A 25,938-nucleotide genomic window follows, 5' to 3' on the forward strand; every position below is an offset into this window, starting at 1 on the left:
AGCAATGAGTTTTTCCTCTGCAAAAATTTCAAAGAGGGGATTGGGCTAGGATGAAAAGGACCAATATCACAGTCATGGCCCTGGCACCGGCATCTGTACATACCACTCAGCTGCTCTGGATCCTCAGGAAGGCTGCAGACTGCCTGTGGTCTAACTGCCTGAGGTGGCCAACGGGGTCCTTCACTGTGCAGTGGGTATGAGCTAGTCACACCTGCCAGGGAAAAGTGAGAGCAAAGCATGGCTTCCTGGCTTTCCCACACCATTCCTGCTTGCAGAACACTTGTGTCTAACTAACTGTCTTCCCAGGGAAATCCCCCTAAGGATGAACAATTTCTTAGAGATACCTGGGCAACCCTCTTCCAGAAAAGCTGCTGGGTATCGGGCACTTCAGTAGGAGTGGAGGGTTAATGATTCTAAGCACCTGCTCTTACCCCATGATTGCAAGCATGGAGAAAAAGAAAGGAGAAACACAGTCCAGTTCTGCTTTTATTAGATCTTCACCTTTTTTTTTTTGCCAGGTTTTTAAAGGCAAGAGCCTTAGAGTGAAAAAGAGAATGAGTCACTGCAATAGCTTCTCATTAAACTAATGACAAGACGTATAAACAGAGGGAGCTTACTTGGCTAATGTCCCTACCATCCGCAGCGCTAAGCCGTAGGAAATTAAACCAGAAAAAAGTCATGTAGCATGCCTTGGACTGGGTGTTCAATTAACCTTAAACTGGAAATGTTAACATTTGATTTGAAAACAACAGTTAGGCATTTGCACCAGGTCCCTGTAGCTGGACAAGGTAAAAAAAGAAGTAAATCAAATATCGAGCTCGGTTGTTTGCACTTTTGAGTGAATATGTACTGGGTAGTAGCACCTCTGATGAACCACATTTCCGAAGTTGGAGAGTACCTTGCTGTTCTCATTGCTTTCTTTACTACCAAGGCAATTACTCAGACACCTCTGTGGGTTATGGTACGTGCTGAATACTTCTTAAAAATACGGTCTCGGTAAAAGCCATTATTTGCCAGTCTGATTCCATAAAAATCAACCTGCCAGAAAAAAAAAATTCTGAAAAACCCCACACTAAAACCTCCTTTCAGAAAATCCTCCATTTTCAGTAGAGAAGTAGATCTGAATGATCCTACTCCAATTTGAACAGATTAAAAAGGCAGTAAGGGTCTGATCTGCAGAAATCATAGCAAAACTGTTCCAGGTCTACAGCATCAGCTACAGACTGCAGGAAGAATAAGTTCTTTTGGTACTGTGAAAATAATATTGAAATTGTTTTTAATATTGCAAACAATTGGCAGTGTTCAAAACACCCATTTTCAGCAGTGTTTCCTAACTAACATTTACTAATTTTTAAAATTGAAAATTTTAATTGAAATGAATGAAAAATGCAATCACTATTTTGAAATATTTTGATAACATTTTATTTTAAATAGGGATTGGCAGTTCCTGGTATGCTTGACAAAAATGTGGACATAGAGTATTAATGTCAACTAGTTTTTAACGAAAGATTTGAAGAACAAGTTTTTCTACTAACAACTCTATGCAATTGTGCAAGATCTCAGTCCTCTCTACCTGGTAATCTTAAAATTTAGAGCAATTCATGTTGAAGCATATGTTAGAGCTTTGGCAAAAAAACCCCAACAACAACTTAAGTTTTTGTCTCACAAATATCTTAAAAATAGCTGAACCATCTTCAGCTCCATGGATAATGTAAAGGTAATGAGAAAAAATGTTCATTTCCTCTCTTGTGTAAAGGCCAAGGTTTAACAGAGAAAGAATAATTTGGAATTTTAACTATGCTGTAGCAGGCAATTGGGAGAACCTCTCTATGCAAAGATACTTAGCAACAGAAAATAAAAAGAGCTGTATGTTAAAACCACTAAAAACTGTAGTAATGTAAGGCTGACACAGAAACAGCTCTACAAATTAAATTACACAAATATTGTATGTGATCAGTCCATTAAATTTATCCATTACACATTACACAACATTTCTATATGAGAAAACATGAGAGCTGAACAATCATTTATTCTTGGCATTGCTCAGCAGGCAGTAGAAGTACAAGCAGAAGAATGATTTTTACACTGAGCAACCCTTGCTAATAAACAAGGTCATTATCTTGGCAATAAAAAAAAAATTGCAAATAGTTGAAGTTGGAGGGGTGGCTGGGTCCAGGGGTTGCTGATAGACTGTAATGGAGATATTTTTGAGCCTGGAAGTACAAGTAATTTTCTCTACTGACTCCTAGAGAGAACTGTTTCAAAAGTGGTAGCTAAAGATAAAAGGACAACTTTATTATTAAACACCATCAAGCCAACATACATTTCTTTGCTAAGATACAAATAAACTTTTCATGTCACAGATTATGACTCTTGCTATTTTCAGTTCTTTGCCAAACATGGAAGTTTTGGGCCAACAGTTTTCACAAGAAGCAAGTACCTTAGTTTGAACACATTTGTTTAAGCTCTGTCTAATGCCATTCAGGCTTTTCTGAAAGAGTGATTAAAAAAAAAAAATGTTTTCTTTTGCTCACCATAACTCTTATAATGCTTTTTAACTAAGAACTTCTAGCATCTCCATGTGACACAGCCAAGATGACATTCATTTACGTAGACCTGGTATCAAAACTGTTCTTTGTGCAATCCCTGTGCAAGTTTATCGCTATCTCAGTTTGAGTTTCAGATAAGGCTGATGTGTTCAATGCCTTCTTTGCCTCAGTCTTCACTGTATGTCTCCCAGACCTCTGTGCTTAGTGAAAGGGTTAAAGGAGGAGAAGGAACAGCAGTTCAGATAAGTCAGGGACTACTTGAGAGAACATGAGCAACAGAAGAACCTGTGTCTGAGAAACTGCATCCAAGGATGTTGAAAGAACTGTCTAATGTCCTTGCAATTGTACTTGAAAGGATGTGCAAACTGGGAGAGGTCTCCAGCACTTGAAGAATGGCACCCATCTTCAAAAACAACCAAAAGGAAATACAAGCTGATCAGCCTCATTGGAGTCCATGGGAAAATCTTGGAGCAAATCCTCTTGGACCACATTTCTGGTCACAAGAGCAAGAAAAAATGTGATAGGCAATATAGTCAGCATGGATTTACCATGCATAAATCATGCATAATCACTTCTGACCAACCCGATAGCTTTCTGTGCTGAAGTGACTGGGTTTGTTTATTAGAGGAGAGGAATGGATATAATTTACCTTGATTTTAGCAAAGCTTCTGGCAGTCTCCCACAACACTTTTGTGTCCAGGTGAACATACGTTTTGGATGAGTGGGCAGCTAGATGGGTATAAAAATGGTTGGATGACTTGGAGCAGAGGACCCCAGTTAATAGGTTGGACTCCTCCTGGATGCCTCTGACAGGAAAGATACTGCAGGGGTCCTCTCCTCTTGGGATATGTCCTATCTAACATCGTTATCAGTGACCTGGAGCAGGCAACTGAGTGCACTCTCATCAAATTTGCAGCCAGATGACAACAAGATGGGGAGACCAATTGATATACTCAGAAGCAGGACTGCCATCCAGAGGGGCCTAGACAGGCTGAAGGAATGGGTCAACAGGAAACTTATGAAATGCCATGAAGAAAATATGAAGTCCTGCACCTGTGAAGGAAGAAGGCCCTGAAGAAAAGCAGACTGGGGGCTGCCTGTGGAGCAGGTCTGCAGAAGAGACCTGGGGGCCAGGCTAGCAGTGTTTTGCACAAGAGCCAAGAGTGAGCCATGGCAGCAAAGATGGGTAAGAGCCTTCTGGGTTGTATTAGCAGGATCAGAGATGGTAAGTTGAGGGAATGGATCATCCCCCTTTAATCACCACTTGGACCACATCAGGATACTGCATTCAGTTTAGTCCACTCAGGACAAGAAAGGCAACAACAAACTGGAGTGAGTTCAGAGGAGGCCACCAAAGTGATCAGGGGCTGGATCACTTGCCCTGTGAAGAGAGGTCGAAGGGCAGGACTTCTAAGCCTGGAGAAGAAACGGCTTCAGGTAGACCTCACAGCAGCTTCCCACTTCCTATGGGGAGTTTACTGAGAGATAGAGAGACAGGCTCTTCATTGAGGTGCATGGTGGGAGGATAGAGATGATGTGCCTAAGCTTAAACAAGAGAGTTTCAGACTGGCTATAGAGAAAATATTTTTCCCTGTTGAGGAAAATCCAGTTGGGGCACAGATATTCCATATGGTTTCATCTCCAGCCTTGGAGGCTTTAAAGACCTGACTGGATAAAGCCCTGAGCAACCTGCTCTGACCGCAGAGCTGGCTCTACTGTGAACAGGAAGTTGAATCTGAGATCTCCTGAGGTCCTTCCCAACCTGAGTTATCCTGACATCCTGTTCTGTGATCACCCTAAAGTAGACACTGTCATTCAGTCTGTTTTGTAAGACTCCACCAGCTGTATTGGCAAGACCACTATTGACTATAATGGGAACTCAGAAGGCTCCTAGCAGCCATGTGAACATCTACCTGAGACACATAAATATTTGTGTGTTAATCTTGAGCTGAATCCCACCTTTACTGACACAAATTGAGCCTGACCACAAGAGCATTTCCTCATGGACCAAAGGTGTATTTATGTTGCACCATAGGACTTTCACTGCAACAGTCCAAAAGGACTGTCTGTGTTTGTGCATCAAACGCAGCATAACCAGCCAGTCAAAAGCGGTGATTATCCCACTGTATACCATGTTGGTGTGGCCTCACCTTGAGGGCTATGTGCACTTCTGGGCCGCTCAATTTAAAAAGGATACGAAGGTCCTTGAATGTGTCCAGAGGAGGGCATCCAAGTTGGTGAAAGGGCTGGAAGGAAGTTCCTGAGGATTGGCGAAGGACTTTGGGCTTGTCTAGTTTGGAGAAAAGGAGGCTGAGGGGTGACCTGATTGCTCTCTGCAGCTGCCTGAGGAGGGGAAGTGGAGAGAGAGGTGCTGATCCCCCTGGGATCTAGTGACAGGACATGCAGGAATGATTCAAAGCTGCACCAGAGGACGTTTAGACTGATTGTTAGGAAGCATTGCTTTACCGAGAGGGTGGTCAAACACTGGAACAGGCTTCCTAGAGAGGTGGTTGCTGCCCCAAGCCTGTCAGTGTTTGAGGTCCTTAATAGCATGCTTTAACTTTTGGTCAGTCCTGAATTGGTCAGGCGGTTGAAATAGATGATTGCTGTAGGTCCCTTCCAACTGAAATATTCCTATTCTATTCTATTCTATTCTATTCTATTCTATTCTATTCTATTCTATTCTATTCTATTCTATTCTATTCTATTCTATTCTATTCTATTCCGTTCCATTCCGTTCCATTCCGTTCCATTCTATTCTATTCTATTCCTTACCGGTACTGCTGTAGGTCAGTCATGGTGAGAGGAGTAAGGTCATCAGCTTTGGCTTTTTTGGAACCTGGCAGATAAAGGTGAAGATGATTTACAGAATGATAAGAAAAGGAGGGTGGCATAATGCAGGATGAAAAGGAAATAAAGGAAGGGGCTGGACTACATATGGAGGGTAAGGCAGGGAGAAAGGAAGGAGGTCACAGAGGCAGAGACAGTATCTGGGCATGTATGGTTGATAAGGCAGGGAGAAAGGAAGGAGATCACAGAGGCAGAGACAGTATCTGGGCATGTATGGTTCTGGCTGGAGTCAGAAGAGGTTGGACAGGATCTGTAATTACCAGATAACCCTAAAATAGACAATGCTGTCCTTAATTGCTGGCACTGTTGTGCTGTCATACAACAGCCATGGAGTGCAAATATAACCTTAATTCAACAATTTGTGTATTTGCATTACAGTACAGTAGAGCAGTAGTCACCAGGAAGTTAAAGTCTGTATCACAATACATAAATGTAAGGTTGCATAGACAGTCATCAGTCTAGTATTTTCTTAGTGCAGTGTGCTTGCCATTACACTCTTCACCATTTTATGATAGTGTTTTTGTAGTTTGAATTGATGAAGTCTTGCAACAAGAGTTGTGCCTTACTGAACTCTCAGAAAGGCATCCAAGTGAATAGTAGATCTGTATGGAAAACAGTTCAATATGCTCATCAGCAGAAGTTTGAACAGTAATGAAGTTCAGATATTGGTATTAAGAAGATAAAACCCCTTCCAAAGTAATTTTAGTTCCACCTGATTTGATACGAAAGAAATTACGCTGCTATTGCTAAAAGCCCACAACTTCAGCCTCTTAAATACCAGGGGAAAAGCGTGTTTACCTCCACTCACCAGGCTCAGACTCTCCACAGCAGTACAGATGCTCTTCCCCAAAGGGAAAGGAGGTTGACAGTCTGGTCTCATTCCAAAGGACACGAGACAGGCTAATGCTGAAGACAGTGCATTTCTCAAAAACACCGCACTCCATTATGCAGTGGGGAAGAACAGAAAGATGGAGTTGGAGGAAATAAATATGGAAAATTGACCTGAAGGCCCCAATGTGATAAATGCCAAATCCACAATCTTCTGAATTCTGAGTCCAAGCACGCATTTGCACACTGCTAAATCTGTACTTTGTCAACCAAAAGATCTGATCTATGCAAGTAGTTTATTAACAAGAGGCAGAAAAAACTGATGCTATACACTGAGTAATGCAGTTGCTCAATTACCCTTATTACCCAATGCCCCAAACAGGAGAAAGTGTGAAATTAATTGATAAAAAATCAAACTCTCTTGTATGCAAATATCAAGGCAATTGTTGAACAAGAAATTTACGATCAATAACCTCAAGTACAGCAGGTAGCTCAAGAAGAATCACTTCTAACAATTCTGAACTGCAGCAACAGTGACAATGTCAAAAAGGCTGACAAAAGCTTTCTTCTACCAGAAAAATGACTTAAAAATAAATGACTGATGGAAGTTGAATTGAATAATAATTGCAGTTAAGTAGTCTAATAAGACTAAAGACAATATGTTCTCCAGCTTTAGAATTATCTACTTATGCACTATTGTGAAATGACAAATTGGATCCAAAAGCTGTTTTTCAACATCAGTAATATTTATCTAAAAATAAGAATCCCCTAAGGTCAAAGTATGATTAACAATTACACATGGATTAAGCTTCTATAGGTGAAATCCACACAGGATTAACATTTAAAGTACACCAACCTTTTAAATTCTGGATGTGTTATTTAAGGTGAATTGGTAGATGAACTGAAGAAACACATATTAAACACATTCTTGATTATTCATTAAATTTTCTTATTGCTCTTAATAAATGTGATCACCTGGTTTGTGACAATTTGTTCATGCACCTATTATGGAAGCTCCTGTTATTTATGAACAATATTTCCCCTGAAGTTTTTCAGGTAATGAAATGCCGGGATTGGAAATTTCCAGAAATGGATTGACAAAAATTAGTAATCTGAGCTACAAAACATACCAGTTTTGTGTGTTGCTGTGCTGAATCCTTACATTGACTCTTCAATCAAAATATATCTAGTGGACTTGCAAGCCTGAGGTGGTTCTTGGTTGAAATTTAATACCCTTTCACAGATGGATTTTAAGAAGAAAAAGTACAATCAAGTTAATCAAATATTTGTGATGTAGTAGGTAGGGGAAAAAAGGACAGTAACATAACTGGATTTCACGTGAATCTGTCCAGATGTAAATCCCAACAGTATAATGACAGAGAAGCCAGAAGACCACCAAGTGATGCAGCATATCACACAATACTCACTTGTCACCATATTTGAATGCAAATGTGGACTACATGATAGAATAGGGAAAAGAAGCTATTTTCTCTCTCTCTTTTTTGTTTGTTTGTTTGTTTGTTTGTTTTGGAATATTTTAAATTCTTCTACCAAACTGGGACAAAAGCCAAGAAACTCAAAGAGACCAAAATGAAACAAACAACCCCTTTCCCCAACAAATATTGCTTTAGAGCAGTGGAAATACTTACTTTTACATGTTGATCTTTTTCATTAAATTCTTACTTTTCACTGTAGTTACATTTCAGAGGGAAAGTATTTTTGAAACAAGAAAGCAGAGCATTTCATTTTGAAAACGCTGGAACAAGATATTAAACAAATGTCAAATCTTTTTGACTTGGAAAAAAATACTGAAAGCAAACCCTTGTCATACAAAAGTCTAGTTTTGACAAATTGGCATTTTCAAACTAAAAAAAAATAATTTTCTTGTAAATAACATTCAGCTCTCCATATCTCCAGGATACGTTGCAGTGAACTAATTGTTGTGTTATTATGTATGTGCATTAGGAATGAAACCAGCTACAGGCTGATAGCCAGATGGCCTCTTACAATCTTTGGACTTCTAAATGTGAAAAATAACCAAAATTAAGACCAGCAAAAGGAGATCTCACATTGCAATATCCCATCCAAGAAGTTTAGAAAATGTTTTTCTCCCTGATTCTGGATGGAATACAACAGAGATGACTACCAGAAAATGTTCTCCATTAATTAAATTAATTGCCTGAGTTATCCCCATTACTTTTTATATATATATATATTTATATATATATATAATATATATATACATACATACATATATATTCAATTACACATCTATTAGTAGGTGTATTTCATTTGTGAAAGATTATACCGCAACTTGAAGAATTATGAACTGAGAGCTTAATCAGCCATCTAAGTAGCTGTGAATATAATTGTAAGTATAATTAGTTTATTTTTTCTCCTTACTTACAGCTTTATGCCCCAATAACTGCAGTGCTCAAGTGGAAATGGGACTCGCATGTGGCCCTGTACCCCAACAGCAGTCAGCGAGTCACATCACATTGCACAAGCGGCTGGATTAGCAGTCCTCAGAGTGAACTGGCCTCTGCCTCATGCTGTTTGGTAAAACATCAACATTTTAGCAAAATAAGCTAAGGCATTTTAGCTGGATTGTTCTTGAAAAGGACAACCTCAACCAAAAACTCTGCCAATTTTCCACCCTTCTGACCCTGGATCTCCAAGAAAGAGGTCAAAATACTCCAAACACAAATTTAGAGGAGCCTAAATACAATGGTGATGAAGTGGTTCACAATCACTTCTTTGTTGGTGTTCAGCAAGGATATCTGCACTCCGGTCCTGCCAAACTCCGTGTATCCCAAGGTAAGACCCTCTTCCTCAGCAGGGATGGGAAGGGGTCTGGCATAAGGCAAGCCATGCCCAGGGCACCCCTTCCTCCCTTGAGCCAGAGCAGTACCTGGCTGTTTGCCATTCCCTTTCTATACATGCTGTTTATAAAATGTGACTGCCCAGGAAAATTGGATGTCAGGGCTATTGCACTTCCATCTTTCTGCAGATGGACATTCCTTATCAGTCTGATGCACAAAATGGCAGGCAGGGCAGCATGGCTATCAGAGCTGGCAGGCTGAAGGAGCTGAGGGCATCTTAAGTCATATGCCACTTTGGATGAGAGAGAAATGGCACACAATGGAGTGGTTAAAAGGTAATTTTCACATAAAGAACTTGGGGAAGGAAATCTGGCTGACAACAAATGCATTTGAGGTAGGACGGGATACCAGTCAGTCACCACAGACACATATTATCTTTCAGGAAAATACAGCTGAAGAGGAGGAGGGACAGAGTACCAGAGCTTGCTGAGAGCAGAGCTAGATGGCTCAGGCAGTGCAGGGCAGTACCATTCAGTCATCAAGTGTGGACACAGGAGAGAATTTACAAGGTATTTTAAAAGTATGCCTTCACATTTATTTGTCCAGTCATGTGATAAAATAAGAATAAACCTTTATTAGTGATGCTTTGTTGCCATTTATCTATGTGCTTATACAGCACAGCTGACACGCCTTATAAACACGTTCTGTGGCCAACTACAGCAGTGATGAAGCGTAAAATTTGTGCCAAAGCAACAGTGAATTATATTTTTAAAGCCACTAAATCTTTCCTGTTGAGTTTGGATTCAGAACAGATTTCTTCTCATTCTCATTGTTGTTTTAGAATTATCTTTGTGACTATGACATAGGACGTTGTCACAGAATAAAAGATGTCCTTTGCCTCCACAGACGGTCACATTTTGAATTTAAGACAAGAGAGTATTAATAACACCAGAGAAGTGAAGAGGGATCGTCAATGAACAAGTGCTAATTAGAAAGGTGAGGCAGACATCAGGTTGCCGAAAAAGGACAAGCTCTTCCAATTTTTTTGTAGATATTATGTAAAAGAAAGTTAGAAGGAATATTCTGAACAACAGCAATATAGAGTAGAAGATGTTTATGGTATTACCTCCCCAGCATGAGTGAGAATGGAAAAGTCATCACAAATGTGATTAGAATTAAGCAAGCAGGAGACTGAAAACCATAAAGCAATCAGATAGGAGTGGTCTTTGAAGAGCTCAATGACAGGTGGCAGGGCAGAGTAGACACTGGCCATGAAAGGCTTTAAATAGTGATGTACTTAAATTTAGTGAGATAGGCAAGCAGGATTCAAAGACATGGAAAATAATAGGTAAGTGGCAGCACTCTGAACAGATAAGGGGAAAAAATGTGTTTATCAAACCAAGGGCAAAAATGTGCAATAGCTAAGATGAGTTGATGAGAGCTGTAAAAGAGATTTAATGTGTGGATGGACTGCAAGCACATTTATGCAATACTGTTCAGGGTGAACTTCAGGATGTCCGGAGATGCAGAGAAGCTACAGATGAAATTGATGACCTGAAGGCTAAAGCCCCAGGAATGGGTATTACCTGAAGGAACTAATACTAAAAGGAGAATGGAGTGATAAAGCACTCTGGTAAGTATAGGTGATAGCCAGACATCTATGAGGAGGAGTCAGAGAAACAGGCTGAGATCTTGGTGTGTATCAATAGAGGAAGACTGGTTAGAAACATGAGCTGTCTTGTTGGGGACTGGAAGGAAATACAAAGGAATATAGTCACTGCAACCAGAGGAAGGCAAGGTTTTCCAAAGAATAACATGATGAGTGTCAAAGCAGACAGCCAGTAAGGAAGGATATTCCTGTAGCACAGATGTGGAGCCTCTCTGTGAGTAGTTGCTAAGGATTAGATGTGAGTGAGAACTTAACAGTGTAAGATGCAATCAAAATGGAGGAGTGAAGTTCTTGCCAAGGGGTAGGGCAAGGGTAAGTAGTCAGAAGAAGCAGGTGAAGTTGAAAGGAATGTTTTAAAATGGATGAGGTGGAAAGTCTTCTGCATAATAAGGAAGGAGGCCCATGGAAGAGTGAGAAGGAAGGGGAAGTGTATGTGAAAGGGTAAGAGTTCTTGGGAAACCAGCAAGGGCTTGCCCAGAGAAGTGAATGTTAGCATTGTCCTAGGTACTCTGGTCTGTCTTAGTAACTTATTACCCATGGGTTTGTGAGCTTATTAACTTGAATATTATCCAGTTTCTCCCCTGCAGAAACAGAAAGAATCATAAACGTTTAAACAAAAAGTGGATGGGCAGTTTTGCTAACTTTTCATTCTGATTCAACGAGAAAGAGCAGTGATGGAAAAAGATTGTAGAGGATGGTGGAATTGGCAGGTTTGCTTGCTTGTCACAATTTAAAGGTCATCCATGATACTGGATTGCCAGAAAATTAGACCCTGCACTGGAGGAGTCGAAATGTTAAAGTGACAGCACACAGTGGAGATGACAATGTCTTCTGTGAGCAGAGTACCATTGCTTTTCTGTTGGCTTTATAAAAATGAAATATTTGGAGGAAGACATTATGAGGGCTTGGATAAATGACTATGGCTCCCAAATTATATGAAGGCACAGCTTTCTTGCTCTTGAAGACCCAGTGATGTTGTAATAAAGTCAGTGGGTGATTTACCACTGATTAAAAAAAAAAATAATTATATTCCCTATGATCTAAGGTAATATCTGCATTTTAACACTTGAGTTGGTAGATAGATCCAAACAACAATACTTATCAACCTCTTTCAAGCTGGTGTGATCTTCTACTCCATGCTGACCTCTGCATCACCAGTTCTGGATCCTTGACTAAATGGGAGGCTGTCAAAGTAGTCCCTCACATCTTTTTATGTGTTCTGTAGCCAGGAAATCTCTTTAGTATGCTACAACAACCATCAGATATAAGAAAGCTGGAAATACCAGACCTAATTTAAAAAAGGTTCTGGAGATGTTTGCTTGTATTACCATTACTGATTGTGAAGCACTGTCCACAGATGAAACTCTGGAAAAGACACACAGTAAGTCACAGAATCATAGGATCATGCTGTAATTCAGGTTGAAGGGACCTCTGAAGATCTTCCAGTCATTATCTAGAGTAAGTCATGGTGCTGAAACCAATATGATTTTCTCCCATCAGTGTCGACAAGAGCAGGACCAATGACATCTTCTCTGAATTGCTATAATCTACTATGGGCTGTTTGACCTCAGGTAACCTCCAAATTCTTTAAAGTAGTGTTTTTGAAAGCTACCCTAGAAAATAACATGCTGCTTCAGATAACCCACAGAGCATCAGAGGTAGAAGCAAAGGCAATTACAGGCAGGAACAGATGTTGTTTGTGAAGGGCCAGGGAGGACCAGCCATGGAGGAGTAGCTGTAAAGAAAACAGTTCAGGAGGAGAAGTCCAGGGATAATTTCCCTTTGTTATCCACTTATATGTTAATGTCCATTGCTATGAACCACATTTTTAAAGAGATAATACATACTGCATCCATATGATTATGTGTGATAATATGTATGACAACTCTGCCTCCTCTTGAGAAACTGAGATTAAAGAGCTGGAGACTGCAAATGCTCTGGATTCCCAGAGAAACATTCTTTTCTACGGCAATGAAGTTTTTCTGTTTAGCTTTCCCTGATTATTCCTTCCTGGGAAAGAAATCGGTGTCTTCCTAATGTTTGTAAGAAACTACAGAGAGCTAGGAAAAGTGAGGGGGAGATGACCTAAGCAGTGTAAGTGCTGACGCAGGATTTGAAAGAAAAGGTAATTTCTTGTCAGGTTTGGAGGGAAAGAAATCCAAACACAGGAGGGATGAGTAGAATAATGAGACAATTACAAATTGGAGGTATATTTTTTTTGCTAAGTGATAAAGAAAGCATAAATATATATATGCATAAGGATTTGTCTTAGTTGCTTTGTAAATGCAATTTGTGAGGACATTGAGGGAGAAGCAATTAGCATCTGAAAGAAAGTGAGACTGTGGGAATGGGATGGGTAAAGTCAAATACAAGATGCAAGAGCAAAGCCAGACAAAGTCGGACATATGGGAAGCTGGAACAAAGAAGATAGCAGAACACATTGATTTTTGGGGTGGGGTTTCTCATGCCAAGCTCTAGAGCATCTAGAATACACAACCATATCTAAACCTAAACCAGTCGCCCTGACTCTTCTTTTATAAGTCAATGGAGAGAAACAGGCACTTCCAAAGCTGAATTGCAAGAGGAAATACTAGACAAGGTCAAACTTTTAGATGTCTGCATTAAAGCAGATATATCCTACATTGTGGGTGTGAGTCCCTTACCTAAACATGTGTTACTATTTGAGATGCCCTAAAGTATCACTCAGTCAATTAGCTATTGGTAGTGAAGGGCTCCCTTAGGTTAGGTGTCACATTTGCCAGCCCTGATGGAGGTCTCTGATACTCTGTGATGCCTCAAAAGTCTCTAGGGCCTATGTGTGGGCAAATAAGCTGAACCCCTTTTATCTGCAAAGGAAGGGGATCTGGATCTTTTCTTTTGGGAAAAAATCTGCATTTTGAAATCATCATTTTTTTCCCTATTCATTTGCCCTGTCCTTTGCTAGAAAGAAATTTGAGATTTCTCCTTCCACCGACTGTGCTGGTTAGCTACAGAGCTAAGGGCTAAAACAAAATACGATGATATGATGCTTGTCATTTCAGCACAGAATTCTCGTTCTCAAAGTTTAGACACTTAATTGGCACTTCTGGAGTGTGAGTTATCTTATCCTCAGACAGGCCCATTCACTAGGTAGCTCTCTGGTAGTGCCTATTCCTGTTATTTGTTCATAAGAGGAGCGTATGTAGATACCCATCTTATAGATGCTTGTGTTGGAACAAAATAATTAAACTCATGGGTGGGATTCCCTTTTTCCATCTATAGAGACCTATGGCAGAAATTTTTATTTCTGAATTAATCACTTTAGACTCCCTTTGTGCTAAATGGGGAGAAATAAGAGTGCAATTCATTTGACCTGTTTTGGTCTAATCTTATTTGAATAAGATAAATTGTGTCTTAGAGGTGCCTCTTAAGGGAGCTTATAGTGACAAGCTCAGACGTAAATGTCTAGATTCTTGGTATCTTAGTGCCACACTTTTAATGTGTAAATAAATCTACACTGTAGCCAGATTTCAGAGATTCATTAGGTCATAAAGATCTGCTTTACTCCCACAGCCTGAGGAGTCTAAAGGTCATAGTGATTACATATATATCCCTCACCATGGGCTGGCATTGGGCATAGCTGACTTCTGAGGGTTCCCTCCGTGCCTCCTTATGGCAGGTCTGGTTCAGAAGAGGTGGGCAGAGGGACAGCTGCTGCAGGAAGGTAAATGGTGACCATGTCCCTGGTCACAAAGGGTATGATTAACATTTGCAGGAAGCTCACCATTCACTCCCACAGCCCTGCCAGTAGTTCTTACTGGCCAAATGGGAAGTGCTGTACCCCCATGGGTGGTATTTAGTGTGCCTGGGACAGTGGGGTAATGCAAGGTCTCTGGCTTGGGAGAGGGGAGAAAGGAAACAGGCGTTTCCTAACACAGATCTGCCGGCTGTGACAGACCTGTTCCAGGAGACTCTTGGTCTGTCCCCAGTTCTTTCCCCTCCCATTGGTGCTGGAGACGCTGCCTTTTCAGCCATGCTGGCTCCATTGTGTAGCTGCTGAGGGGCAGAAACCTCCAGCAAGGCAACAGCAGTGATCACCCTCCACTGTTTTTTCTTAAATCAATTACCATTTGTGCCTACAAGGCAAAATTAACAACTCCAGCTGCTAGCAGATGCAAGCTGGAGAAAGTGATGAACACATTAAACTTTTAAGACCTAAGCCCAAAAAAGAGAATTTAAACCAACGTAGGAAATCTCTGCTTCACATGGGACAAGGGTATTGATCTGGGTCTTCTTTCTGTGTCTTAGTCCTTATTGAATTGTAGGCCTTCTCGCAGTCAGAAAACAAGAGTGGCTTTGTATGAAAGAATTTGTCTGGAGCATAAGGAAGCACTTTGGGAAAAGCAGAGATTTTAGGGAGCTGAACGGTAACATTTGTCATGGAACTGTCCAGGGAACCACTCATTAATTGAAGTAAATTGAAGTAAAGTGCACACTCTTAGTGGTATATCTGTATAGTTAAATTGTATTAAGTGACTCCTACTTAATTACTTCAGAATTTTTCCTGCTGGATTTAGCAGAAATGTGTTTAAAAGGGAGTCATTAACTATGAAAGAAAACCTCAACCCACCAATAGAGCTCTTTCTGATTTGAGATAAGCCAAGCCAATAGTGAAGAGTTTTCGATGCTTCTCAGTATTTCTATGTAATATTTTTACATGCCACTACTTATATCTAATAATCAGAGATTTCAGATTAATTTCCTCACCTTCACACTTAGCAGAAAACCTGCTTTGTTTCCAGCTGGATCAGTCCCCTACACTGGGTCACTGTCCATGCTTGGGAGCAGGTCAAGAATGAGTGCTAGGTTTTGGTTGCAAGAGTGAGCCAGTTTCTTTTGGACAACTACTAATTTACAGTGTTAATTAAACTGCATCCCCATGCAGTGATCTCATGGCAGATTAGGCCAACATAAATGTGGGCTGCCCTCCACAACCCCTGCCACCATTCTTCAAGAATGGCTGCCTGAAACTTCTCACTACACTATGAACTGCAAGGTGTACCAGTCCTGGTGTGTGGGAGGTGATGGGGACAGCAAGCAGCTAGCAAATGGGTGGACAGTAGCCCAGAGTCACAGTATCACATAGATTGGAAAAGACCCTTAACATCATTGAGCCCAACCATTAAACATGTTTTTTCTGCCTGGTTTCAAACTGGTGACTTTTCATGTGTTAGGTGAATGTGATAACCACTACACTACAGAAACTCCAGCTGAAAGGGTTAAATTGCAGTGGAAGTGTGCTTCAGGGTAATCTGACGGTTGTGCTCTGATTTGGAGACATGCATGATGGAATATTATTACCAAGAAGTGGAAGAGTTCTGTTCTGAGTTCTTTGCTTTATTTTGTTTTGTTTATTCCAGCTCTGAGGTTTCGGATGGAAGCTTTATTTCTGAGGGAAACCTCTGTGAAAAAAATGTGGAAATGATAAAGTTTGTTTTCATCATAATTAGAAACATTGTTAGAGCTTAAACAAATCTGAAATCCAAATGCAGTTATTGTTGCTATTCCCATTTTTAATTTTCCATTTTCTCATTATTTCTTCTATTTCTCTAACTTTCTCTCTTTCTTCCCTAAATTACTTAATATCTAAGCAGCAAAACCTGGAGAATTCACTGTGAATCTTTCCCAGGCCACCCCGGGGGTGTATGTGCACTGCAGACTGTCATGTCATATCAGGGTACCCTTGCTGACCTCGATTAGTTATCTCAGGTACTGGAGATGGTATGAGTGCGCTGCAGAAGACAAACTGCTCTCAGTGGTCACATAATAGCCACATTGTTGCAGTCTGCTACTATAATTGTAATTAATGGTACTAACTTTCATTTATCCTTCAATGAGTTTGGAAGTAAGGGAGAGAAAGGTGGCAGGCAGGGTCCATAGGTACAGCTAGCAAAACTTTTGGAAACTGCCTGGGAGGGAGACACTCAACAGTTTTGCAGCTGGCTTCCCTGAGGCCTTGGTTCATACATTAGAAGGGAACTTGGAGAGAAAGGGTCTTTTCCAGTTCAGTGGCTGCTTTGGAGAAGAAAAACATGACTTTCAGCTCCCGTTTTAGTTCCACAAGAACATAGAGAGAGAAAGAAGCACATAAGGGTTGCCATGGAAAAGAAGACATGACAGATAACTCCCCTGTCACAAGGGCAGGTATGAGACTGAAGGAAAAAAATCCTCAGAACAGCTCACATAACTTATCCCTATGTCCCTCAGCAAATTCATTCAATTTTAGCAGATTTATTTATTTTTAGCTTTCAATACCCATAAAATTAAGGATCCAATTAGAATTTTTACAATAAGCTCATCTGAAAGTGGTTATGGTGTACAAGTTGGTGGTCTTCTGGGGACACATAAGTGACCTGACACAAAAAGCTCTGTGTTATAAAAATGAATGGCACAATGAACAGGGTTAAGGAGTACTGCCCGGCAGGCATACATAACCTTCCTACTCTCCTTTACTTAAAAGCAGCATTTCCACTCTCCCTGGTAGAAGAATATTTGCAAATATTTCACCAAAATGTTCTTGTAGGCTGCTTTCATTGCTTTCATTAGGAAGCTGGAAGTAAACGAGGGAATGGGTGCCTTTAGCACAATGGTGGATATGTTCCCCCAGAGCACAGAGCTCTGACTAAAGCTACAGTGTAGACTAAGACCTTTCAACATACCCTTTCTTTTGTAATGACTAAAACCTAATGTGCATTCATTGCAAATCAAACTTCTCTTTCCTACACCGATATTGAATCACTGAACTATATAAGCAAAAAGCTCCTGAGTTTGTGTGCTAGAATAAAGAGTTTGATTACTTAGCTTATCTTTGCTATCTCTGATCCTGAAGGAAAATTGCCAGGTAAAAGCTCTCATCACTTTTTTTAAGTGTATGCAATATCTGCTTCACTTAACTATTGGTGATTTAGTAAAGTGAAGTCAGCTAAAGAAGAGAATCTCTGCTTTGTAGCACTGCACCAGATGGTTCACAAGGTATAGGCAAATTACACCATATGAACAAGGTAATTGCCCGTTTATTAAAATCTACCCGTATTTTTAGGGGGGTCTTCAAGAAAGGCAGAATGTAATTAATTCATATTACCAATGTTCACCAGTGATTTAGGTTATTTATACACATTTACATTTTAAAAATACATAGATTGCAATAAGGTATGCATTCAAGCATTCAAGCAAGCTGTGTAGAACTCATATGCCCAAAAGCCTTTTGGGTTTTTGCAGCTCGTATTGATTAGTCTGAGACACTATGACACCTTACCAACTAAGGAGTAAAAGAACTGGCAGCATTTCTGGAAGGCATGCAGGCATAGAAGTATTTAGGGCAATTTCCTTCAGGAGCAAAGCTGATACATTGGCCAGGGAACCAATAAAACATAACCTTCAAATAGTTCCATTTAAAAGCTTTATCAAGATGGGAAGGTTAATATGAGCACCATGGAGAGGTCTTTAGAGTACCAGAGATAGTCCTGAGGAGGTAGAGCTCCTCTTCACCTCCATCTTTCCCTTGCAAGCTTTCAGGTTGGATGAATAACCAACATCCTGCAAGAGCCAAAGGCATGGTGTGCCTTGTGGCATCTGCAGGACAAGCCAAGTTTGATTTTTCTCATGCAATCTGCAAGAGCAGGAGTTCCTCCTGTGAGAATGAGAAGCCTGAACAGACCGTGGCAGAAAAAGTTAATGGGAAATGGATAAGTTCAGGAGAGGCTGCAATTCTAGTTGAAGTTCAGGAGAGCCACAGGAGGTTGACTGTATAGCATTTCTAATGAAGAGAAGATAACAAATAACTGGATGCTTGGAAAACTGCAGACAAAACAATCTGTAAGACTTGATTCTCTTTCAACTTGATCATTTTTGTGAGTTGGTAGTTGAGTGTGCTAAAAGCAACAGGGGTCTGTGGCCAAGTGTTATCTGTCTTTGAAACTCAGCAGGTAAAACTCTGATACAACAAGTAAGGTACAACTGTGTTTTCTGTCGCTGATGAACACATAAATAAAACCATTATAAGACCATAAAAATAATGAAGCACAAACTTTGAAAATGTTCCTTCATACAATTCTAACCTTTGGAGAAAGCAGCAACTTTTGAAGAATATTCCAGCAAAAAGACCTAGAAAGTGAACTCCCACAGTATGTTAATCTCCCCTGACTCCCCAGCCAGTATGGCAATTTAAATATAGGTCTAGTCATTGCGAACACTGAAACTGTGGGTGGGAAAAAGGACTGCTATGAACTGATAGAAATATTCTTATCCTGCAGTTGTGGTTTCATTAGGTTTGTTCAACAAATAAGTCTTTTGCAAGGTTGGTCAAAGCTGTATGAGTACTGCTGCCGTTGCAGAGCACTAGTCCCTTGGTCTTGCAGAGCTGCTTTCCTAAATGCTCATCTCTGCTCTGGGCTTACACATGCTCTACTACTTAGTGTTAATACTGTGGAAGTACCATTTGCTTAACTTTGCTACACTTGAACCACTGCCACTTCTAATCTGTCTCCAAGCACATGCCACAGTAAATCAATACCACCTGCCTTTGCTCCCTGCTGCTGTTTGTCCATCTCCAGAGATGTGGGTATCTCTGGACATCCCACCTCCCCAGGGTCTGTCATTATGGTGTTCCCAAACATAAAGCTTTCTAGCATGTTCTGACACTCTCCCTTGTCACTGGCACTCACTGTCTTGCCCCAGGGCATGTGTGGTTCCTATTCACATGCTGTATTTCCTATTTGGAGCCTAAGCAAAATAAAGAGCAGGCCCCCACTCCCTTGTAGAGGAAGGGCAGTTAGGTAAAGAGAGGAAGAAGCTGAGGGAAGTGAGATAAGGCTTGCACAACGAGAGCAAAACAGTCCCGTGAAAACCAGAACAAATTAAAATTAAGCTTGTTGAGGATTTACATTTTGAGGAAAATATTCCTGTGTGGATGCTCTGGTTGCTGAACTCACCCAGCAGTCCTTTTCTCTCCCAAGTCCTTAAAACTACCCCTTCACTTAGCTGCTTATTTTCATGAGATACAGGGAGATTTAATACCCTTAGGAACGCCACTCATCTTTCCCATGTGGCTGAAATTAGCCAATTCCTTCAAAACCATTACCCAGAAAAGGCAGACATATGTTGACAAGATTGTTATGTATGCCAAGCTTTCCAAGCAAATTGGGCTAAAAATAAATCGGTTTTTGCTGCATTTGGATATTTTCATACAGGAAATCTGGCTCATGTTGTTTCAAAGTTCTGTTGCCCAAGCAAGAGTGTGCAAAGGGGTGTGAAACTTTTCAAAACCTCAGTACAAGAGCTTTGGAGCATGTGTGTCTGTCCCACAAGAGTCAGTGCTCATGGAGGGATTACACCACCTCTCTACGCCCCTTACCCACCTCACAGGTCTGTGCCGCTGCTGACACTACTCGCTTTGTATTGCCCATGGGGAACACACTTTTGCTCTTATTCTATGCAGCAAGTGTGAAACCTGAACACTGAACTTCCCCACACTTGATTGCAATTAGTATGACTCATCTGGCCTTTGCAGCGCCCTGCGCGCTTTTATAGCCCCATGTAGCTTATGAACGGCCCATATCTTTCCTAATTCAGTTCAGAACTAGGCTAGTGATGTAGAAATGGAAGAACTGGCATATGCTTACTTTTGAGCATTGGTAGTGAGTCTTTCTGTGCAGAAGATTTCTGATAGTAAAAAGCCCCACAACATACCAGGAGGCCTGGCTGGAATGTACTTAGTTTCATAACTCTCTGGGTCCTAAATTATTATTGGGATATTTTGGAGAAATTATTTCTTTTGAAGAACTGACTGATAATTTATTTCAAGAACTAAGAATTCCAATTCCAGGAATAAACTTCTCAATCATATCCAGTAAAAGGAAGCTAACTCCTCCCCTTAGAAACTGTCATTACTATATATGGCAGTGCAGAGTTTGAGGACAGTAGTGTGAATGTCTGAAACTTCACACAGCATGTCTGCAACCATAGGAAACCACATCCTCGGCTCCACAACAGCCTTTAGCCTTTGGATTCCTTCATTTAGCACAAGCTACTGGCCAAAGAAGGCACCTCACTCAGTGGGTTAAACATAAGGGACAACACTCTTGCCTTCAGTTCAGTTCACATGCAAACATGGAGAAAACAGGCAAAGATCAAAGCATAAAGAAAGGGAGAACTGGGCTGGAAAAGATTAGGTCATTTCACTCATGAGGCCATTCCTCCATTAATTATATTAGGTGCTCTGAGGGTTCAGTCAGGAGCAGAATTAGAGCTGATGTGTGACAGAGATGCTGACAGCAAGTCAGTGAAATTACAGTTGGGTCTCTCAAACCGTTTCTTCCCCCATCAAACCTGGCCATCAGCCAATCTATGAGGGACAACTTCATGCTCAAATAGGAGATAGTAATGAGTTGTATAGTTCCTCTGTCACAATTCTCAGGAGTGTATGCACTATAATTACTCATTTTTTTTTGTAATCATTCAGTTTGTATTACTACTGCCATACCACTCCAGGCTGTTATTTCACCAACTAAACAAAAGTAGCCCTGCTGATCTCCATTTAGAAAGGAGCCACTAAATGCTGGCTGATCCAGTAAAAACTCTGTATCTAATCCAGTAAATGAACTGGTGCCCTAATGTGACATAGTCCAGCCAAAACTCTTCTCTGTGATGTCTATGGACCATCCCTGGAAATTTGCTGTCTTTAACCTGCTGGTTTACTCAGTGCCTACAATATGCTCCTTCCTCTTGAAATGAGGGTTAGTAGAGACCTGAGTGCAGTTCAGGGGGGAGATCCCACCACTGTACAAAACAAAACTATTTTTTTGTTGCTCTGACCATGCATTTTTGAGGGAGTTGAGGGTGGAGGGACAAGTATCTGGCCTGATAGAAGAAAATGCCAGCAGCTCAGATTTCCCATGTCACCAGTGGAGTCAAAATGAGTATGGAAAATTAAGAAGAGGAAAGGAAGCTTGGCTAAATAAAATGCATTTCCCTCTGAACCTGGATTGGACTGGTTTGTGTGTTGGACATCAGGAAAACACTAAGTGCTAAAGGTAGATTTATTCAAAGTGAAGAAAGAAGTTCCCATTCTGAGTGCTTGGTGTCACCTCCACTCCTTGGAGGCTTTTTGCCAAAGTCAACTCTAGTGCTCTAGGTAAATTTCTATCACAGCAATGACACTCTGCCCAATGTCAGGTTATTCTGCAGTTTCAAGTAGATGTAGTAGTTACATTAATTCCTACCCTAAGTAGCTTTCTTTGTATTTCAGTGTGCCACTCATTACTTTAGTACTCTTCATTCGGAAATAAGAATGGGACTCCTGCATTTGTACCTACATGCCTAAAGCACATAAAGTCTCCTTTGGGATAAAGATCCTGCTGAAAGCCTCTATGTTTTCATTATTTCATTATATATTGGTCCTGCCTAGCTATCCACAGTGCTCAGATGTATGTCAAGAGGCTGCATGGTATGTCCCTGTGATGGCACCTGTCAGAAACATCCAGTTCACAGCTGTCACATGGTATATGCCATCTGCTTAGAGAGCTGGGCACTGAGCTGTACAAGAGTAAAGAAAAGGACAAGAAAAAGTCAATAAGCTCTCAGGGAGAGACTGAACTTGAAAGAATTTTCCCTTCTATACATATGTATGATACAGGAATACAAAAAATCATTTTAGGGTCTCCATCAAAACTGCAGGTTATTCTTTCATGCTTTAAAGTACTTCATGTGTGCCTGTATTCACCTGTCTTCAGCATCTTGAAGTTTACTGTGAGTAGTTTATTTACTCTTCCTATTTGATTACCTTTTCTAAGTGAATCCAATCAAAAGACTACTCCAATTTACCCTTCAGTAATAAGACTAAAGAAGTGGCACCAAAACCGCCTCAGTGAGAAACTAGCTGCTATTACTGGTTGAAAATGAATAATTCTGGGAGGAGTTAACCATAAAATGCAGATTTCTTATGGCTTTGGCTACAAAATGACCCTTGGGAGGGGCTCAGTAGGTGTCAGGCATATGTAGAAATGACAAGTCACAACATTGAGGCTACTCTCCATGACAGCCTACAATAGCAGACTGCGTTAGTATCAGCAGCAAGACAGCACTGATGCAGTATAGGATCCACACAGAGTATTGCATATTGCTTGTCTGAAGTGCTTCTGACCTCTTGTACAAGCTTGAAGCAGAAGGGAAGTTGAGGAAGTCTTGCATGAATATGAGGATTTTTTTTTTTAGGAAACAAGATTGGGTGTAAAACTTCTTCTCCCTTCTGTCAGAAACTGACATTAAAAAATAAGTCAAAATAAAGAAGAAAAGCCCTGACAAAAACCTGAGAATTCATGACATTAATTTTCAGACAAAATTGACTTTATAATTATTACTTATATCATTACTGCAAATAGTTGAACTTCTGACAAAAATAGGTCTTCTGGATTTTTTATACATTTGTGTCAGAAATATCTGACATGGGGGACTATGTAAAATCTTCTTTCAAAGGGGAAATTAATAGATATTGACCTTCTTTCCTGAACAGGTTGCTTTTGCCAAATCAGAATTTTCTGAAAAAAACTGGCCATTGAAAAATGTTTCAAGTAGCTTTTCAAGGAACTTCTAAAGGTATTACAACTTTACACAGAGGAGGCCTCCAGTTTAACCAGATCAAACATGACATCTGGCACTGAAAACTGTCAAAATGTAGTTCACCTTATGGTGAAAGTGTCCAGATGCAGAGATATATTTGATTGTATAATGACATCTGCTATGCAAACCCATATTACAAATTTAGATCTGTATCTGTTAATTGGTAAGACAAAAATTAAGCTGAACTAAATGATAAGGAACAATTAAAGATTGCAGACTTAATTAAATGGAAAATAATGGGGTTTCCTCCTGAACAGTTGATTGAAAACTGGGATCTGATCAAAACAAAAATGCAAACACATTGACGTACAGGATTTAGGACAAATATGAGGTGAATCAAGAAAGAAGCATTACTTAGACTTTGCAAGGTGGATCAGTATGGATGCACCCTGATAGATCTCAATGACACTATGATATTTGCCTAAAGCTTTGTGGAATAGGTCATACAACTTAGGACATAAACTCTACATAAAAATGTTGCTAGAGGTTAAGACAAGTATCTACAATTTTATGGCTACAAATCTAAAATTGTAGCAATTAAAATCTACTTCTATATCAGCCTATGGAAAAAGGAAAAGACTAAAGCTGGGAGGATCTGTATAGAAAGCACATGCTTGAGATAGATCAGGCTTATTTATATGGCTTATTTACCCTTGTCTTTAATAATGGGAAAGATGAGAGGAGGCTTAACAGGAATGAGTATTTGAAAAGAAAAATTCCAACAGACAATGAGGAAAAAAATATCTAAGTTCAGTGTGTTGAAACTTCTGGAGCAGATTAATCTTCAGCCAGGAAGTACTAGCATGTGAAATAGCAAGTCCTGCAGCAAAGCTTTTCTAAATGAACCTATTAATCTGTGGCTAGCGCATTAACATTTGAAATCAGGAAACACAGCACTTGCATTTTGAAGAAAAATGACCCATGCAGTCACAGGACTATTAGCCTGGTTTCCACTGTATACAAGATGTTGGAACAAATTTCAAAGGAAAGACTATCTAACAAAATGGAGATAAGCAGAAAATGGGAAGCAATACAACCTGAATTTACAGCAATAGACCTTGACAGATAAGCTTGGTATCTTTCTCTGATATATTGGTCTATGTTTAGATGAAATAATATGAAAAACACAACCTACCTGACCTTCTGTTAAGCCTCACATACATTCCAAGGACCAATTATTAATACTTAGGACAAAGACAAGGTGGATTATTACCACTAGTGTTAGGAAAAGATCTGGTTCCAGCGTAGGTAATAACAACTAACACTGAAAAAAGACAAAGCCAGTAAAAGGCAGGTTCTAAGTGGAATATGTTCAGGATCAGCCATTATGTCAGTTGTTCACAATACCAGGGTAAAAAAATAGCTAATAAAAATATTTAATGACACAAATCTGGGAGACAGTGTTAATTGAGAAGGAGGTTAGAATATCATATAGAAGGAACCTGATAATCTTGAGCAATGAAGCAATAAAAAACAGATTAAATTTAACAGCCTGAAGTGCCAGACCTGGCACACAGAGACTAATAAAAAGATTTGCTGTAAGCTGGGGGCTGAACTGTGATAATGTGAGGAGAGGAGAAAACCCAGACTGGAAATAATCATTCACAGTATTGGCCATGAGTCATCAACATGATTCAGCCACAGAAAGGTTGATGCAGTTGTACGATGTATCAGGAATGATATTTCCAGTAGACAGGGACAGATGAGAACATTAAATCAAAGAGGGTTATAGCTGGAATATGACACAAACCCAGCGATTTATACTCTATATGGTCACTCACTATAAATATCCTTGGGATAAGAGGATCGATATTGAAAGGTCTTGTTGACCAAAGAAGGAAAAAGTAAAAAAGGAACATGGAAATTCAGGCTGGAGATGAGTGGGGTTCAAAGATGCTGAAGAAGCTTGCAAAAGATCTCTGCCTGATGCCCTTGGCAAAAAAGGCTATAAGGCACTCCCTGCAAGGCAGAGTCCTAGGGCTGGAGTACCAGGTAACACAGGAACAGGCAACACAACCCCTTCATGAAGAAGCATGACGTGCATGCCCAGAGCATCTTGTAATATGGCTACATGGTGTAGCAGGAGACCTCAAGGACCTTGCAGTCTCTCCTAGTAAATTCTTGTCCTTTACTCAGCTAAATCCACAGGTATCTGGAAGGAAACGTTGCCAGAGTAGGATTTGCAGGGTTTTGCTTAAAGGTAGATGGAATGTGAAATTTGAAGCTCTATTTTTCGTATCAGATACTCTTCTGCGAGCTTCCTTGGGAAGGGAGCATTAGCCATTCATTCAGTCTTTTTACCTCCACGAGAAGTGAGTGGTTCAAGAATCATAGTTCAAATTGGCTTTATCACATATAAGAGAGTTTTAAAGTTTTCAGTTCTTACTCTGAGAAAGCCAGATGTTCCCCTTCCTGCTTATTACTTAGAGGAGGAAGTGTCAGGAAGGAAATGAGATATACCACAAGGGGCTCAGAACAGGTCAACAGGCCCTCCTCCCTCTATCATGGAGAGTGGCCGGTGGGTTGGAGATGGAGATGCAGGGAGATCTGCACACAGGTCCATGCC

The sequence above is a fragment of the Falco rusticolus genome, chromosome 2 (genome assembly GCF_015220075.1).
Source record: "Falco rusticolus isolate bFalRus1 chromosome 2, bFalRus1.pri, whole genome shotgun sequence".
In the NCBI taxonomy this organism is placed as follows: Eukaryota; Metazoa; Chordata; class Aves; order Falconiformes; family Falconidae; genus Falco; species Falco rusticolus.